The 17,189-nt window shown below is 53.4% G+C and overlaps 1 pseudogene; it reads left to right on the plus strand.

Moving 5' to 3' along the window:
- Nucleotides 1-12,502: 12,502 nt before the first annotated feature.
- On the plus strand, nucleotides 12,503-13,942 carry LOC109767381 (pentatricopeptide repeat-containing protein At1g05600-like; annotated as a pseudogene).
- Nucleotides 13,943-17,189: the final 3,247 nt, after the last annotated feature.

Genomic DNA, 17,189 nt, shown 5'->3' on the forward strand with positions numbered 1-17,189 from the left:
TTTTACGGGCTGCCAGGCCCCAAATTCGAGGCTTTTCATGGGCTGCCAGGCCACTGAGTTAAACCATTTTTGCAAAGCCTTTTAAGATGGTCCTCAGTCCTTAACCAATCATCGTTTTAACTTGACAAGTTCAGGGTCTTCATTTTAGAGTAACTTGTCAAAGTTCGAAGGGTCATACCAGGTTTACCTGGGCGGAGTGACTTACTTAAATAGGCAGGTTAACCCAGGGTTTTAGGTGTATACACCAAGCTTCCAAGCCATGGCTTGATAGCCTGTTACAAGTGTAGATTCTTAGTTCATTTCGACAGCAAAGAATCCCCAAGCAACATTGTGAGCTGTGCTTAGTGGCTGCCTATGTTTGAGCTATTGTTTTACAACACTCTCTTTGGCCCCGGATTGATGTGGCTTTGAGCCGATCAAGAGGTGTGACTGTGGTTCGGATACGACCAAGCCCCCAAGTGATGTTGTGGCATTGCCCCGATCAAGAGGTGTAGCTATGGTTCGGATACGACCAAGCCCCCAAGTGATGTTGTGGCATTGCGTTGATCAAGAGGTGTAGCTATGGTTCGGATACGACCAAGCACCAAGTGATGTTGTGGCATTGCGCCGATCAAGAGGTGTAGCTATGGTTCGGATACGACCAAGCCCCCAAGTGATGTAATATAAAGCTTTGAGAAGCTAAATCAAGGGGTAAACCGGACGCCGCTTTGTAAGCTCCATGTAACCACACATGATGTAAGAAAAACAACAGATACCCCGCTTTAGCTGAGGTTCCGGTTTATTATATTGATCATAATATATACAATGTCATAATATGTACATAAGCAGAGCCTATAGCTCAAGTATAGTAGGGCCGAAGATGAGCAATATTCCACGGCCGGTTGGTCTCCTCCTCCGATTTACGTGAGTCTTTGCGCTCTCGAACATCGATTAGGTAGTATGACCCGTTGTGCAGATTCTTGCTGACCACAAAGGGTCCTTCCCAAGGGGGGATAGCTTATGCATATCCATCTGATCCTGGATGAGCCGAAGCACCAAATCACCTTCTTGAAAGGTTCTGGTTCTAACCCGGCGGCTATGATAACGACGCAGATCCTGCTGATAAATCGCCGAACGGGCTGCCGCCATGTCACGTTCCTCATCTAACAGGTCAAGAGCTTCCTGCCGTGCCTTCTCGTTGTCAGCTCCAACATATGCCGCTACACGAGGCGAGTCATGACGGATGTCACTAGGAAGAACTGCTTCCGCTCCATAAACCATGAAAAATGGTGTGTATCCTGTCGATCTGTTGGGTGTGGTATTGATGCTCCACAACACAGAAGGTAACACCTCAACCCAACAACCTGGCGTCCGTTGCAAAGGAACCATAAGCCGGGGTTTGATGCCTCTCAAGATCTCTTGATTGGCCCTCTCCGCTTGACCATTAGACTGTGGGTGAGCCACTGATGACACATCAAGCCGGATGTGCTCACGTTGACAGAACTCCTTCATGGCACCTTTTGACAGATTGGTACCATTGTCTGTTATAATGCTATGTGGAAAGCCGAACCGAAAGATCACCTTTTTGATGAATTGAACCGCCGTGGCTGCGTCACACTTACTAACTGGCTCTGCCTCCACCCACTTCATGAACTTATCAACCGCCACCAAAAGGTGGGTCTTCTTGTCCTTGGACCTCTTGAAAGGCCCAACCATATCCAGACCCCAAGTTGCAAACGGCCAGGTGATTGGAATCATCCTCAATTCTTGAGCTGGTACATGAGCGCGCCTTGAGAATTTCTGACAGCCATCACATCTTTTGACCAAGTCCTCGGCATCAGCATGAGCTGTCAACCAATAGAAACCGGGACGAAACGCCTTGGCCACCAAAGATTTTGAACCGGCGTGGTGACCACAATCTCCTTCATGGATCTCACGCAAAATTTCATGGCCTTCCTCAGGAGACACACAGCGTTGAAACGCCCCTGTCACATTGCAATGATGTAACTCTCCATTGATAATAGTCATGGACTTGGACCGCCGGATTATCTGCCTGGCCAAAGTTTCATCCTCTGGTAACTCGCCCTGGTTCATATACGCCAGATATGGAACCGTCCAATCCGGGATAACATGAAGAGCCGCCACCAACTAAGCCTCCGGATCGGGAACAGCCAAATCCTCTTCACCAGGGAGCTTGACGGACGGATTATGCAAAACATCCAGGAAGAGATTAGGTGGAACCGGTTTACATTGGGAACCCAGGCGGCTTAAAGCGTCCGCCGCTTCATTCTTCCGCCGGTCCACATGATCCACCTGATAACCTTTAAAGTGACCTGCAACAATATCCACCTCACGACGATATTCTGCCATTAGTGGGTCCTTGGAATCCCAAGTGCCGGACACTTGGTGCCGGGAGGGGAGCTGGAAGATGAGGCAGCGAGCCGACGATACGCGACGAAGGCGTCAGTGCCCTCGTACTCCGACTTGACGGCCGCCACCCGCCTTCTCCGACCCTCCGACGCCAGCTGCCTAAGGAGGCGATGGGGAACGCGCCGATGGAGAGCTTGACGAGGAAGACCCTCGGCAGGGCGCGTGGCCGAGGGAGGGACGACGCGGTCAGTCGGAGTCGAGGTCAGCGTCCCGCCATTTGACGCCCTCATCATCGCTGTCGCTATCGCTTGAGGAGGAATCTTCATCGTCGAAGGAGCTGTCCACGCAGCACTTTAGGCGAGTTCCAAGATCTCCAAAGACCTTGACGGAGAGCAGGCCATTCTCCATTAACTTGAAGTAGAGAACGAGCCCCGCCGTCAGGCTGTGGATATGAGCGAACGTCTTCCATCCGCGACGGAGGTACATGACGTGAGGAGCGGGGAAGTCGACGTCGACCCACGTGCCGCCGTTCCCGCAGCCCCTCATGTGCAACCTAAGGGTCTGGGGCGGATCGAGCTCCATCTCCCGAGCAAATGGGGTAGGGAGACAAAGACGACGACGCGGTGGCCGGCGCAGCCTGATGAAGAACTCACAGGGCTGGTCCCCGACGTGGCCCTCCATCGGGGGAGGCATCGCTGGCGGAGGCGAGGTCGGTGCGCCGCCCCGTCCCCCTCTTCCCCGAGCACCACGGCGACCTCGGCCTCGCCCCCTTCCCCTTCCTCTCGTGGCCGGCTCCGCCGCCGCGAGCTCTTGGGAAGGAGGGACGCGTTGTCGAGCAGCGACCCTCGCTGCCACCGTTGAAGGGCCAGCACCCCCTCTCACCATGGCAGATGAAAGAAAGAAGCCGAAGTGAATGGAGGCGGATGATGAAATGATGTGGGATGCCACCCCCCTCCCCCTTCTTATGAAGGGGCGGGGTCGGGGCTCGGCCGCCCCACTCGACCAATCCGGCCATCGGGGGCACAGGGGATCGACCCGCTGCCCCAATCAGCGACGACCCGGTTTCCCGCCTCCACCGCCTGCCACCTGCATGGGGGACACGTGGCGAGCAAGCAGAATCGAGGGGATGGGTGAGGCGGCCGTTCCCCACCCCGTGATCATGGGGCGCGGACGCCTTGAAGGCCGCGACCCGAGTCCGCTCAGTAAATGAGCCGCGCCTCTGCGTTTTCCTCTTTTTATGGGAAAGGCGCAAGCCGCCTCTTTACTGTGACGTGACGCATGCATGCGGGAACCGCCCCACGTATGACCCCCACGTCACGCACGACCCTCCACGACGCACATTCAACGTGGGTCGTGGGGAAGCGCAAGCGAGCGAAAAAGTTACCACGGTAAAACTCCGCCCCGCCTGCCCGCGCACCGTTCTGGGCCTGGCCCAACAACGTGTCGCGCTTATGTGTGGCCCAGGCCCGGGGGCTCCTGTCGGTGTACAAAAGTAGGGGCACTCCTTTTTTACCCCTATACTTCTGCACGGGCAGTCAGAGTCGCGCCCACGGCCACACTGAGCAGGGCACAAGAGGGAAGCCAAAGCACAAAGCGATCAGAGCAACGCCAAGACCAGAAGCACAAAGAGCAAGAGGGTGAGGTGGGCTCCCCCGGCAAGATCCTTGCCGGAGCGGCCTCCGCGGTGCCAGCAAGAGCCTTGCCGGGGCAGCTTGCCCGACGCCAGCAGAGCAAGCCACCCTTGAGCCCGCGGGTCAACACCACCAACAAACCACATTGGAACCAGGGCTCGGGAGGCACCTCTGTGGTGGCATGCAGATCTCCGTCAAGATCATAAACACACAAGATCGGATGAGAACCAGAAGACGACGCTCCTCGGCGGGATCCTAGCCGAGGAAATCCATGAGACCCCCGGCAAGACCCTTGCCGGGGACGACCACGGTGCCACGGCAAGACCCTTGTCGGGGCCCCGGAAAGGCCCTTGCCGAAGACACTTACGGGGCCGCGACCAGGCCCACGTCTGCCAAGACTACACCGCCACTCCCATGCAGCTGCTAGCTCAACCAGCTGGGCAGGCACCTGCGTGGCAGCGTGCGGCCTCTACGCCGACTCAGCAAGCACCTGTGTGGTGGCATGCAAATCTTCCTGAAGACTCCACCGCCGCACCAGCCCAGCAGCCAGCCAACGTGGTGCTACAACGCCTCGTCAGCTCGGACATGTGTCGCAGCCAGGTGAGGCGGCGACAGCTGGGACGAGCTTCCTTGCCGTCCCCGATAAAGCAAGAGGGGCACGTCGGCAGCGCATTAAATGCGTTTGTCCGACGGTGCCATAGGATAGACTCATCCACCGTACACCTTTCCACCTCCTGTGTGCCACTGTGGCAACCCCTTTTGTCTATAAAAGGAGGTCCGAGGTGACCAGGAGAAGGATTCGGATCTTTTTGGACTGGAGGCACATCGTAGCTAGTTCAAGAACTCAAGAACACTCGAATACATACACCAAAGCGGGACTAGGGTATTACGCATCCTCGCGGCCCGAACCTGGGTAAACGATCCTTGTGCTGACCGCCAGACCCGCTCTTTGCACAACCCCGCGCCCGCCAACCGTAGAAGGGATTCCAGTGATCCCATAGGTGTCGTTCCCACCGACAGTCTTTTGGTCCAAGAAAAATCATCACGAAAGTTTCATTCCGTTTGGACTCCGTTTGGTATTCCTTTTCTGCGAAAATCTAAACAAGGAAGAAAACAGAAACTGGCACTGGGCTCTAGGTTAATAGGTTAGTCCAAAAAATAATATAAAATAGCATATTAATGCATATAAAACATCCAAAGCAGATAATATAATAGCATGGAACAATCGAAAATTATAGATACGTTGGAGACGTATCAGTGGGGGAGCTCGGGCCTGCATCAGCGTGTGTCGACCCGTTCGCATGTCGTTCCGTGCTCCGCCCGTGTACCGCACCGCTTCTCACTTCCACCGGTGCGCTCGTCGGTGTCGGCACCAGTCTCGTCGACGGTAGGCGATCTCGAACCCAAGCAAAGTGACAAGGGAAGGGCACGATGTCTCCGATGTCGATGGATTCATCTGCCCGTAGGTACCGCGCATCAATTGTGACGCCGCATGCATCCAACAGGACAAGGCGGATGTGACGCCCAGATAGTTAAGCTACAGTTATCCTCTGCTAATGATGCCATGTCACCACGGTTACCATTGTTAATCTCGCGGTGAATCAAGTCCCGTTTGAATTCAAATTTAAAATAAAGTCAAAGGATAAAAGTTTTGAAACATTAAAACTAAATTGTTCATCATGTGGAAAATATTCATTCGTAAATATTGATGGTGAACCAACATTTTTAAAAAATGTTTAAATGCCCTAAACTATCCAAAACTGTGGCAAATAGCCCCAAATTTTATCATTCTATTTAAACAAAATTCCAAAGCTTTTCAAATGCCTCCCAAACTTTTTGTGGCAGTGCCATATAATGCAATGTTATTTATGGGACTAGTTACATGTTTTACAAAAGCTAATTAGTGACTAAAGGAAATAGAAAGCATAAAAGAAAAGAAAGAATGAAGTCTCCTATGCACTTGGCCCACCATGAATAGTACAACGCACAGCCCAACTCACCTCATCCTCTTCTTCCTGTTCACAGCACACCCCGTGGACGATCTGAGCACGTCCATGGCCGGGGATCTCCACGTGCTGAGCATCCAGCCCCCTGGATGCCTACAAGAGGAACCCCGCGACCCCTCTGGAACCCTAGCACCATTCCCCCTTTCCCCGCACCGTTTTTCTTCTCCTCTACGCTCGTCGGACGCCGTCGTCGCCTTGGCCCCGTCATAGGCATGTCTACCGGCCACCGTTCTCCGTCCCGTGCTGCCCAAGAGCTCTGTCACGCTCTTCTCCTTCGACTACTTCACCGGATCGAGCTCGGGAAGCCACGCCATCATCGCCCTCATCGTTTTCCTCCGTCACGACCACCGCGGCCTTGCCGGCGATCCGCGTTTCTTCGTCCACCCCGGCCCCGTACGAGCTCACCATCAGCTCTCCCCCGGTGAGCAGCCTCGACCCCCCCTCTTTCCCCTCGTAACCGTCGCTATAGGCCGCCGTCACCGGGCGCCGGGAGCTCCGTGCGCCCACGCCCCCTGGTCGCGTCCGCTCACGCCCATGGCCGCGTGCACCCCTGCCGCTTGTCTGTGAGCCCCTGTGGCCGTCCCCTGCTCGACCAGCCCCCCTCACTCCCGCGCTTGCTGCTGCTTTGTGCCGTAGCCGCGTCCGGCGCTGCAGCGCCGCCTGGTGCCTCCCTCTTGCGCTGTGTGCTTCTGCCTCCCCCTTCGCATGCTACTGCCGCCTCCTCCTACTTCCGCTGCTCAGCGCCGCTACCCACCGCACCGGCCGCTGCTTCCTCCACACCACACGCGCTGCCGCTTGCAGCCCGCTCGACCCGCCCGCGTCGCCGGTTGCCCCCGTGCGTGGTCCACGCGTCGCGGCCAACCGCCTGCTCCGCCACGGTTGCTCTGCGTGCAGTGCTGCTCCTTGCGCTACTACTGCTGCTGCTTCTGTAGGATGCTGCAGCCTTGTCCTCCCCCTGCGTTGTTGCCTGCTCTCGCATAGCCGCCAGCGCCCGCTCACGCTTGTCGCCCTCCCGCTGCCGCCGCCGCTGACAGCCATGGCCGGAGCCCCGCGTGAGCTCGCCCCTCCGCGCGCAATCGCGAAGCCCCGCGCCCGTCCCTCATGCTCCCATGCCGCGCCGCTCGCCGCTGTTTCGGCCGGCCGGCCTGCCACGCCGGTGGCCCCCGTCTGTGCGCGGGCGTAGCCCCTGCCGGCTGCGCCTCTGCCAGATTGAGCAGGCCCCTGCTAATTGGGGGTTAGATTAGCACTAACCCCCTCCTAGTTAGCCACTAACAGTGGGCCCTTCCCCTGTTTAAATAAAAAAGGAAATATATTTTCAAGCATAATTAATTAATTAGTTAAATAGTTAATTAATTTAATTAACCCAACCTAAATTAGTCTAATTAATTTATTAGTTAAATTAGACAGGCAATGACAGGGGGGCCTACCTCCTGTTGACCAGTCAAAGATTGACTGGTCAACTGGTCCCCCTGGTCCCACATGTCAGCCCCTCTGGTACACTTATGTGTACTAGAGTTGGGTGCACCTAGTATTTCACATTTATTTTCGAATTAGAATAATTTCAGAAAAAAGATTAAATCTTTATAAATTAATATAAAATAAACCGTAACTCGGATGAAAAAACTTTGTACATGAAAGTTGCTCAGAACGACGAGACGAATCCAAATACGCAGTCCGTTTGTTCGCCGCACATCCCTAGCATAGTGAACACGCAACTTTCCCCCTCCAGTTCATCTGTCCGAAAACGCGAAACACCGGGGATACTTTCCCGGATGTTTCCCCCCTTCGACGGTATCACCTCCTACTGCGTTAGGGCACATCTGGCACCGTTACTTGTCTTGTCATGCATTGATAGGCATCTGTTTGCATTGTATTCATTGTTTCTTCCCCCTCTTCTCTCCGTAGACTACGAGACTGATGTCGCTGCTGGTGCCCCGATCGACTACGTTGTTGACGACCCCTCCTTGCTAGAGCAACCAGGCAAGCCCCCTCCCTTGATCACCAGATATCGCCTATTCTTCTCTCTACTGCTTGCATTAGAGTAGTGTAGCATGTTACTGCTTTCGGTTAATCCTATTCTGATGCATAGCCTGTCTTTGCTACTACCGTTGTTACCTTTACCTACAATCCTAAATGCTTAGTATAGGATGCTGGTATTCCATTAGTGGCCCTACATTCTTGTCCGTCTGCCATGCTATACTACTGGGCCGTGATCACTCGGGAGGTGATCACGGGTATATACTTACATACATACTATATGATACATGTGGTGACTAAAGTCGGGTTGGCTCGTAGAGTACCCGCAAGTGATTTCGATGTGGGGGCTGAAAGGACAGGTGGCTCCATCCGGGTAGTGCTGGGCCTGAGTTCCCGACGGCCCTCGACTGTTACTTTGTGGCGGAGCGACAGGGCAGGTTGAGACCACCTAGGAGAGAGATGGGCCTGGCCCTAGTCGTTGTTCGCGGTTACATCAATTAACATGCTTAACGAGATCTTGGTATTTGATCTGAGTCTGGCCACTGGCCTATACGCACTAACCAACTACGCGGGAACAGTTATGGGCACTCGACGTCGTGGTATCAGCCGAAGCCTTCTTGACATCAGCGACTGAGCGGCATGTGCCGGCTTGGACTGGAACGCCTGCTCTTGTATTAGGGGGCTAGGTCTGCTTCCGGCCGCCCACGCAACGTGCAGGTGTGCAATGGGCGATGGGCCCAGACCCCTGCGCGCTTAGGATTTAGACTGGCGTGCTGACCTCTCTGTTGTGCCTAGGTGGGGCTGCGACATGTTGATCTTCCGAGGCCGGGCATGACCCAGGAAAGTGTGTCCGGCCAAAGGGGGTCGAGCGTGTTGGGTAATGTGGTGCACCCCTCCAGGGAAGTTTATCTATTCGAATAGCCGTGATCCTCGGTAATAGGACGACCCGGAGTTGTACCTTGACCTTATGACAACTAGAACCGGATACTTAATAAAACACACCCTTCCAAGTGCCAGATATAACCCGGTGATCGCTCTCACACAGGGCGATGAGGGGAGGATCGCCGGGTAGGATTATGCTATATGATGCTACTTAGTGAACTTACCATCTACTCTCTTCTACATGCTACAAGATGGAGGCTGCCGGAAGCGTAGTCTTCGACAGGACTAGCTATCCCCCTCTTATTCTGGCATTCTGCAGTTTAGTCCACCGATATTGCCCCTTTACACAGATACCCATGCATATGTAGTGTAGATCCTTGCTTGCGAGTACTTTGGATGAGTACGCACGGTTGCTTTGCTCCCTCTTTTCCCCTTTTTCCTCTTCTTCTCGCACGTCGCAACCAGATGTTGGAGCCCAGGAGCCAGACGCCAGCATCGACGACGACCCCTACTACACCGAGGGTGCCTACTACTACGTTCAGGCCGCCGGCGACTAGGAGTAGTTTAGGAGGATCCCAGGCAGGAGGCCTGCGCCTCTTTCGATCTGTATCCCAGTTTGTGTTAGCCTTCTTAAGGCAAATTGTTTAACTTATGTTTGTACTCAGATACTGTTGCTTCCGCTGACTCGTCTATGATCGAGCACTTGTATTCGAGCCCTCGAGGCCCCTGGCTTGTATTATGATGCTTGTATGACTTATTTTATTTTAGAGTTGTGTTGTGATATCTTCCCGTGAGTCCCTGATCTTGATCGTACACGTTTGCATGTATGATTAGTGTATGATTGAATCGGGGGCGTCACAAGTTGGTATCAGAGCCGACTGCCTGTAGGAATCCCCCTTCCACACTCCTTGGCCAAAGTTGAGTCTAGTCGATGAAAATTGTTTTACTAACTTGGCTGTGCGGCCCATGGGCCTACGTCGCCATTGGGTGGTATTAGGATCTTTTATTCCTCGTCTATACTCTGGGACTCTGATCTCTCTTCTATTCGGGTTAAATGAATTTTGCTAAATCTAACATTAGGATCTCGTGATCACTTTCACCCGGAGAGCACCTTATTACCGATGATCGTCTGCTGCACCAGAAGATTCCGAGGTTACTCTACGATGTTCTCCTGAGACACTTGTACCCACCGCCTTTGCAAATTCCCTACCACTATTATATCCTTATTGATAACTGCATACACCTGCCATTCTTACATTCAATCCCATTGATCTTGTTATTACAAGATGCCCCGAACTGCTCTCCGATTGTTCCGAGAATCCTTTGAGCTTACTGCCTTGCGGTTCTTTGTCACCTAAATACCCCTACGGATAATTTTGAGCACATATCGAGTATCCGCTCATCCTCGGTTGATTCATGTATTTCACAAAAGTCTTTGTAATACCATTCGTTCTTCTGAAAATCCTCAACAGCCTATTGTTCTTGAATTTCTTACTTGCTTGCATTATGGTTAATACCATAAGTCTAGTAATCTTATTGTCGTCCTTTATCATTATCATTTTGAGTCCGTTGATAGAATATGTTGCGAATGCTCGCAATCCTCAATCAGATCCTAGAATTCATCCTTCTGGCTCAAACGTCATTTTAACATGTGCTGGATTTCAACCAATCAAATCGCCATCGATTGTACCCCTAAGGCTATTCTACCTATCCATCCCTAATCAGAGCAGTGCTTCTAATCCCTTGTCTTGGAATTCATAATTCCTTTGCAATTGAGCTTTGAGTTAGTCAGTTGTTTCTATAATCTAATCTCCTTGCATTCTTTCTTCCTCTGGTTGAGTATTGGTGCTCACATCAGATCCCTTGTGGACCATCAGGCCCTTTTGTCGGATTTTATCCGACAACGTCCTCCATATTCAATAAGCTTGTGAGCCTTTCCTCGGATACATAATGCCTTTGGTAAATTGTATCCTCTGCTTTCTCAAGCATGCTTTACTATCGAGTTTGTGTTATTTATTCTTGAAATTTGTGGTATATGCTCCTAAGATGCCCCGATGGGTTGAACCTATGCCTTCCCCAAACCGTATGAACCCGAAAGTTTTTGCGAGTCATACTCTTTTGTTGCTTCGCCAAATAAAATTTCAACACTACAATTTTTTCGAAAACGAGAAGTGAATGAAAGATTATGCATTGCAGGAGTGGGAGTCGACCTTGAACCTTTGTGTTCATGCCCACTGACACGATGTGGAACTTATCATGAAAGCTTCTTGCAAGAATATTTAATCATTTGAATAATTCATCCAGTATCGTAAATTGGATCCCTTGTAGTTATGGTTCCGACCATGCTAACCTTATTCAATATATCTGAAAGGAAATCATTCCATTGCCTTGTCTATTCCGACAAGATTAAAGTATCTGCTATCGCAAGTCTACGATACAGATCAGTTTCTATTCCGATCTACCTCCGAGTTTCACCTCTGTTATCTCGAGAATATCACCGAACTACATAACCGCTTATGAGTCTTCATCTAGTATTGCTTCTCACCGATTTCAGATTTCCCACGGGTTCTGGGTTGTCGTCAACCGAGAACATCGATAAGTGAATCAATTCCACGCTCTGATACGATAACTCTAAGTAATTTTTGTTGCTTATGAGTTTAATAATCCTTCAAGTCATTCCTAGCCTGATTGGCTATATCCTTATCGTGCTAAATTTTAACTGTGCTACCTGGTCCTTATTCACGGAGCAAAACTTTCGGCGATGAACTAAGCTTTCGTCAATTTCCTCGTCTTATCGTTTCACCTCGAACAACAAACTTGACCCCGAGTTTGTGTCGTATCTGTGGCTCCAATAATCTTTTGCTGCATCAGTCCTTTTGCTTGATGCAGTCGCTGATCAATTGCTTCTTCGTGGATCCTCTCGACAACAAATTGTCGTGATCATCATCAACATTTTGACTCCTTCCAAGATATCAATGGAATTCTTGATGATAAGTGCCATCCTCGTTCCCTGGTAATTTGAGTTACCATCGACAACATCCTTACCTTCCTTTCATCACAAACTTGTTCATGTTATGGATGCAACTTGCTATCCAGCTCCTATGATGATCTACCTTGAAGTATTACTGCCTTTTTGTCAAGGATGTTGTGAGAGTTTCACCGCCTTTAAAGAAATTCTTGGTACAGTGATGCTTCTCGCCATCACCATTCTTTTCTTGGTACCCGTGTTGAGTGAACTATGTTGTGAGAATTTAACATCTCTAGCAACCCTATGGCTTCACAGTTAATGGACAATAATTCTAATTTAGTGTGCTAGTTGCTAAATCGCCATTTCGATGTTGGTCGTGCAACCCAGCCCATATTTCGGGTGCACCTTTCAGCCAATGTTTAATTGTGTATGTTTTTCCTTTAGCATACATCATTATATCATTTGATATGACAAATGTTTGCTCCTTGTTCACAAAATTGTGGAAATCCATTTTTTGGAAATACAACCCATTAACGATGGCGCAAAGGACGCACTCTCGCGCCGTCCACGTCGGCAAGAAGCACAGTGCGGTGAATAATTGTGATTGGCTGGCCACGTCTCCATCGCTCGCTGGCCAATGCCCTCCTCGTTTACTTCGTTCGGAGGAAGAAAGAAAAGGAGAGCAGGAAAGTTGCCTCAATCCCCATGCTCAACTCTGCCAACGCACGCAAGCTCCCCTTCCCTCTTTACTCCTCGACCAGTTCCCCATCCGTCGCTGCCTGCTTGTGTTGTGTCCGTCGGTGGCCGGGGAACTCCGAAGCTGGTAGTATGGCGAGGAGCGCGAGGCCGGTGCGGTGGCCGCGGGTGCTGGCGCCAGCGCACCTGGCCGGGGCCATCCGGCGGTAGAAGAGCCCGGTCAAGGCGGCGCAGCTGTACGTCGATGCGCCGGGCTGGTACCCGCGCGGCTCCTACCGCCACAGCAACGCCGTCCACGCCTCGCTCTTCGCCGCCGCCTTGTCCTCCCCCGCGCTGCTCCCCTCGCTCCTCCGCCGCGTCCTACGACACTCCCCCTCGGCGGACGCCCTCCTCATCGTGTCCATCCTGCACCTCCCTCCCGCGGACGCCGCCTCCATATTCTGCTCCTTGCTCCCCGCCTCCCCCGCCCCGTCCTGGTCCCTCTCCTTCTCCGCGCTGCTCCGCCGCCTCCTCGACCGCGGCCTCCTCCCTGAGGCTGCCAGCCTCCTCGCCGACTTCCAGGGGCGCCCCAAGGTGTCCGTAGCGTCCGAAGATCTCACTCTGCTCATCTCGGAGATGTGCCGCCTGCGGCGCCCTGACCTCGTGCTCCAGGTGCTCGAGGAAATGTCTAATCAGTGTCTTGAGCCGGACAGAGGTGCCTACCACGTGATCGTTCCCGCGCTCTGTGATGCTGGTATGCTTGACAAGGCTATGCACATTGTCTACTCCATGCTGTGGTGAGTGTCGCAACGGGGCTGTGACGGGGATGTGGTGGTGTTCCGGGCGTTGCTGGTCACGCTCTGTGCTGCTGGCCGAGGCGAGCTGGCAGAGCAAGTGCTGGATAAGATTATCAGGAAGGGGCTGAGGATGCCAGGTAGTAGGCGTTCTCTTCGCGTGCCAATGCTTGTTGTGCTTGCCTTCGAGGATGCCCGGGAAGCCATTGACCGTGCTTTGGTTGTCCGTGGTGGGCAGATTGTTGCAAGCTTTGAATCCATTATTCTTGATCTTTATGACGAGAGACGGTTGAATGAGGCAGACAATTTGTCTCAGGACATGGGCAAAAAGGGGTTCAAGCCGACAATATGCATGTTTGAAGCCAAAATCGTCGTCGATCCGCGATGCCATAGCCTCCCCGCACCCGCTCTCCTGCTGCATCTCGGAGATTCAGGAGGCGGAGGTCAATGGGCGATGGAGCTGCAGCTGCGTCGGAAGGATGGTGACGCCGACGGTTGGTAGCTGAAGCTGTGTGGCGAGGATGGAAGAGAGTGCAGCGGCTTTCGGCGCGAAGCGTGCAGTTGTGCATGCCGAATCCAGCTCACGCCCAGCCGCGACCGGACGGCCGGGATTCGCCCGCATGGCACGGGCGTCCAGAAGGCAACCGCGCCGTATGGGTCGTGGGCGTCGCTGCGACGGCCGGCTCCTCTGGGTTGAGACGCGCCCCGAGGAGGGAGGGTACGCGAAATATAACCTGCTCACTCCATCTAGCTTGCCCCTAAACCTTCGAACCATTGTTCCAGCATGTGACGCTGATGATTGCTTGCTTTTGACTTGCCTCTTCTTTAGACGCGCGGTTCTTGTGAAGGAAGGGGCGGGCCCAGACGGCAGAGGTTCGGATGTGACGCCGCAGGAGTTCGCCGTGCGGTCCCTGGCACAGGAGTACGGCGGTGGCGCGTTCGCCGTGCAGGGGGGTGTCGTCGTGTTCTCCAATCACAGCGACCAACGCATGTACAAGCAAACCATCGGAGGTGCGGAGGAAGTTTACGTTTAGCTATTGATGATTGCTTGCTTTTTCAGTGCTATGAGTATGTGCATGGAGGAACAGGTGCATTGCTTCTTCATACCACATTGGCACTCCACACCTTTTTTTCAGTAGCATGACTTGACTTCTGCATTTCTTCAGATAAGTGTTCCTTCATATCAGTTTCAAACTATTTTTGTCCTGTTGCTGATTACATGTGCGTCATGTTGGGGACTCCATATTTGATGGATATACAGAGCAAGAAACCTGAACTAAAATAGTTGTATTATAATTGATTGAACTGTAACTTCAATTTGACTAGCAAAAAAGTGGTTATGCATCTTTTTAGCCTATATTGTGATTGATCAAAGGGGTGCCACTGTACACCACTTCTCCTTTTTTAAAATAAATAAATAAATATATCCTGTAATTGTGCTCCAAAACGGCTCCATTTTTTGGTTTCAGATAACCCGCCACTACCTCTGACACCGGATTATGGCGGATCAGTTGTCCGCTATGCGGGTGCCTTTGATCCCCACTTGAGTCGTTAGAGCATCTCCAGCCGTTGGCCCCCCAGGGGGCGCCTAAAATCGCCGCCTGGGGGCGAGCCAGCGCAAAAAACGGCCTGGGGCGAGTTGGTCCCCAGTCGCCGGCCCCAGGGCCGTCCCCAGACGCGTCTAATTTTTTTCAAAAAAAAATGTTCGGCGAAGTTCGGCTAAACACGTCTAAATTTCGGCAAACTATGGCATATATTAGACATGTTCGCGGCTTATACATAGCAGATATATCTAAAAAAAGAACTCGCTGAACGCGGAGTAGTCGCCGCTATCCTCGCCGCCGCCGTCATCGGCGGCGGCCTTCTCCTCCTTGACGCGGCCGTCCCTGGTGGACCCCTGCCCGGCGTCGCCATGACGGACTGGTGGCGGCGCCGGCGCGTCGTCGTCGTCACTGTCGTAGAAGACGACGAATCCTCCTTCGTCGCGGCCCCGGCGGCGCTTCTCGAATCGCCGCAGGGCCGCGCATTGGCGTTCCCTTTTCCATCTTCAGGAAGTCCTTGCGCACCCATTCCAGGGCCGCCGCCTCGTCGTCGAACTCCACGTCGCCGTGCTCCGTCTTCACGGCGGGGAGACCCAGCTCCGTTTTCACCGGCGCGAGCCCCGGCTCCGTCTTTGGCTTGACGAAGCGCGGAGGGGCCGACGAGGAGGCGCGCCGCCCGCCCTCGTTGATGACAATGCCGGCGCTGCGAGTGCGCCGGCCGAGCGGCGTCCCCGCCGCGGGCTCGGCCTTGACACCGAGCAGCGCCGGAGAGCCGGAGGAGTGGGAAGAAGACCGTGAGGAGGAGTGCGAGGAGGAAGACAAGGAGGAGCCGAACCTCCTGGGCATCCATTGCCCGGCGCGTCGGCGGTGGGCCGTGGCGGCCGCCGGGGGAGGGTATGCCAGAGGCGGGTTGTTGCCGCCCTCAAGGTGCGTCAGCACGACCTCGAGCATGCGGCCGGGGACGCCCCACCACACGTGGCGCCCCTCGCTGTTCTTCATGCCGCCCACTGTTGGGGATCGTTGCAGAAATTAAAAAAATTCTACGCATCACCAAGATCAATCTATGGAGAGGCTAGCAACGAGAGAGAGGGGAGTGCATCTTCATACCCTTGAAGATCACGATGCGGAAGCGTTACAAGAACGCGGATGAAGGAGTCATACTCGTAGCGATTCAGATCGCGGTTGATTCCGATCTAAGCGCCGAACAACGGCGCCTCTGCGTTCAACACACGTGCAGCCCGGTGACGTCTCCCACGCCTTGATCCAGCAAGGAGAGAGGAGAAGTTGAGGGAAGACAACTCTAGCAGCAGCACGACGACGTGGTGGTGTTGGAGTAGCGTGGTACTCCGGCAGGGCTTCGCCAAGCACCGCGGAAGGAGGAGGAGGTGTTGGAGAGGGGGAGGGCTGCGCCTTGGATGTGGTGCAGCTACCCTCCCACATCCCCTCTATTTATAGGGGCAAGGGAGAGGGGGGCGGCCCCCTCCAGATGGATCTAGAGGGGGCAGCGGCCAAGGGGGGAAGGCTTGCCCCCCAAGCCAAGGGGGGCGCCCCCTTTAGGGTTTCCCCCCAACCCTAGGCGCATGGGCCCTAGGGGGGTTTGGCGCCCAGCCCACCTAGGGGCTGGTTCCTCTCCATATTCAGCCCATAGGGCCCTCCGGGGCAGGTGGACCCTCCCGGTGGACCCCCGGAACCCTTTCGGTGGTCCCGGTACAATACCGATAAACCCCCGAACACTTCCGGCGACCGAATAAGGACTTCCCATATATAAATCTTTGTCTCCGGACCATTCCGGAACTCCTCGTGACGTCCGGGATCTCATCCGGGACTCCGAAAAACATTCAGTAACCACGTACAAACTTTCCCTATAACCCTAGCGTCATCGAACCTTAAGTGTGTAGACCCTACGGGTTCGTGAGGCATGTAGACATGACCGAGACATCTCCCCGGCCAATAACCAACAGCAGGATCTGGATACCCATGTTGACTCCCACATGTTCCACGGTGATCTCATCGGATGAACCACGATGTCGGGGATTCAATCAATCCCGTACACAATTCACTTTGTCTACCGGTATGATACTTGCCCGAGATTCGATCGTCGGTATTCCTATACCTTGTTCAATCTCGTTACCGGCAAGTCTCTTTACTCGTATGTAACACATCATCCCGTGATCAACTCCCTGATCACATTGAGCTCATTATGATGATGTCCCACCGAGTGGGCCCAGAGATACCTCTCCGTCACACGGAGTGACAAATCCCAGTCTCGATTCGTGCCAACCCAACAGACACTTTCGGAGATACCTGTAGTGCACCTTTATTGCCACCCAGTTACGTTGTGACGTTTGGCACACCCAAAGCATTCC

The sequence above is a fragment of the Aegilops tauschii genome, chromosome 7, assembly GCF_002575655.3.
Source record: "Aegilops tauschii subsp. strangulata cultivar AL8/78 chromosome 7, Aet v6.0, whole genome shotgun sequence".
Taxonomy (NCBI): Eukaryota; Viridiplantae; Streptophyta; class Magnoliopsida; order Poales; family Poaceae; genus Aegilops; species Aegilops tauschii.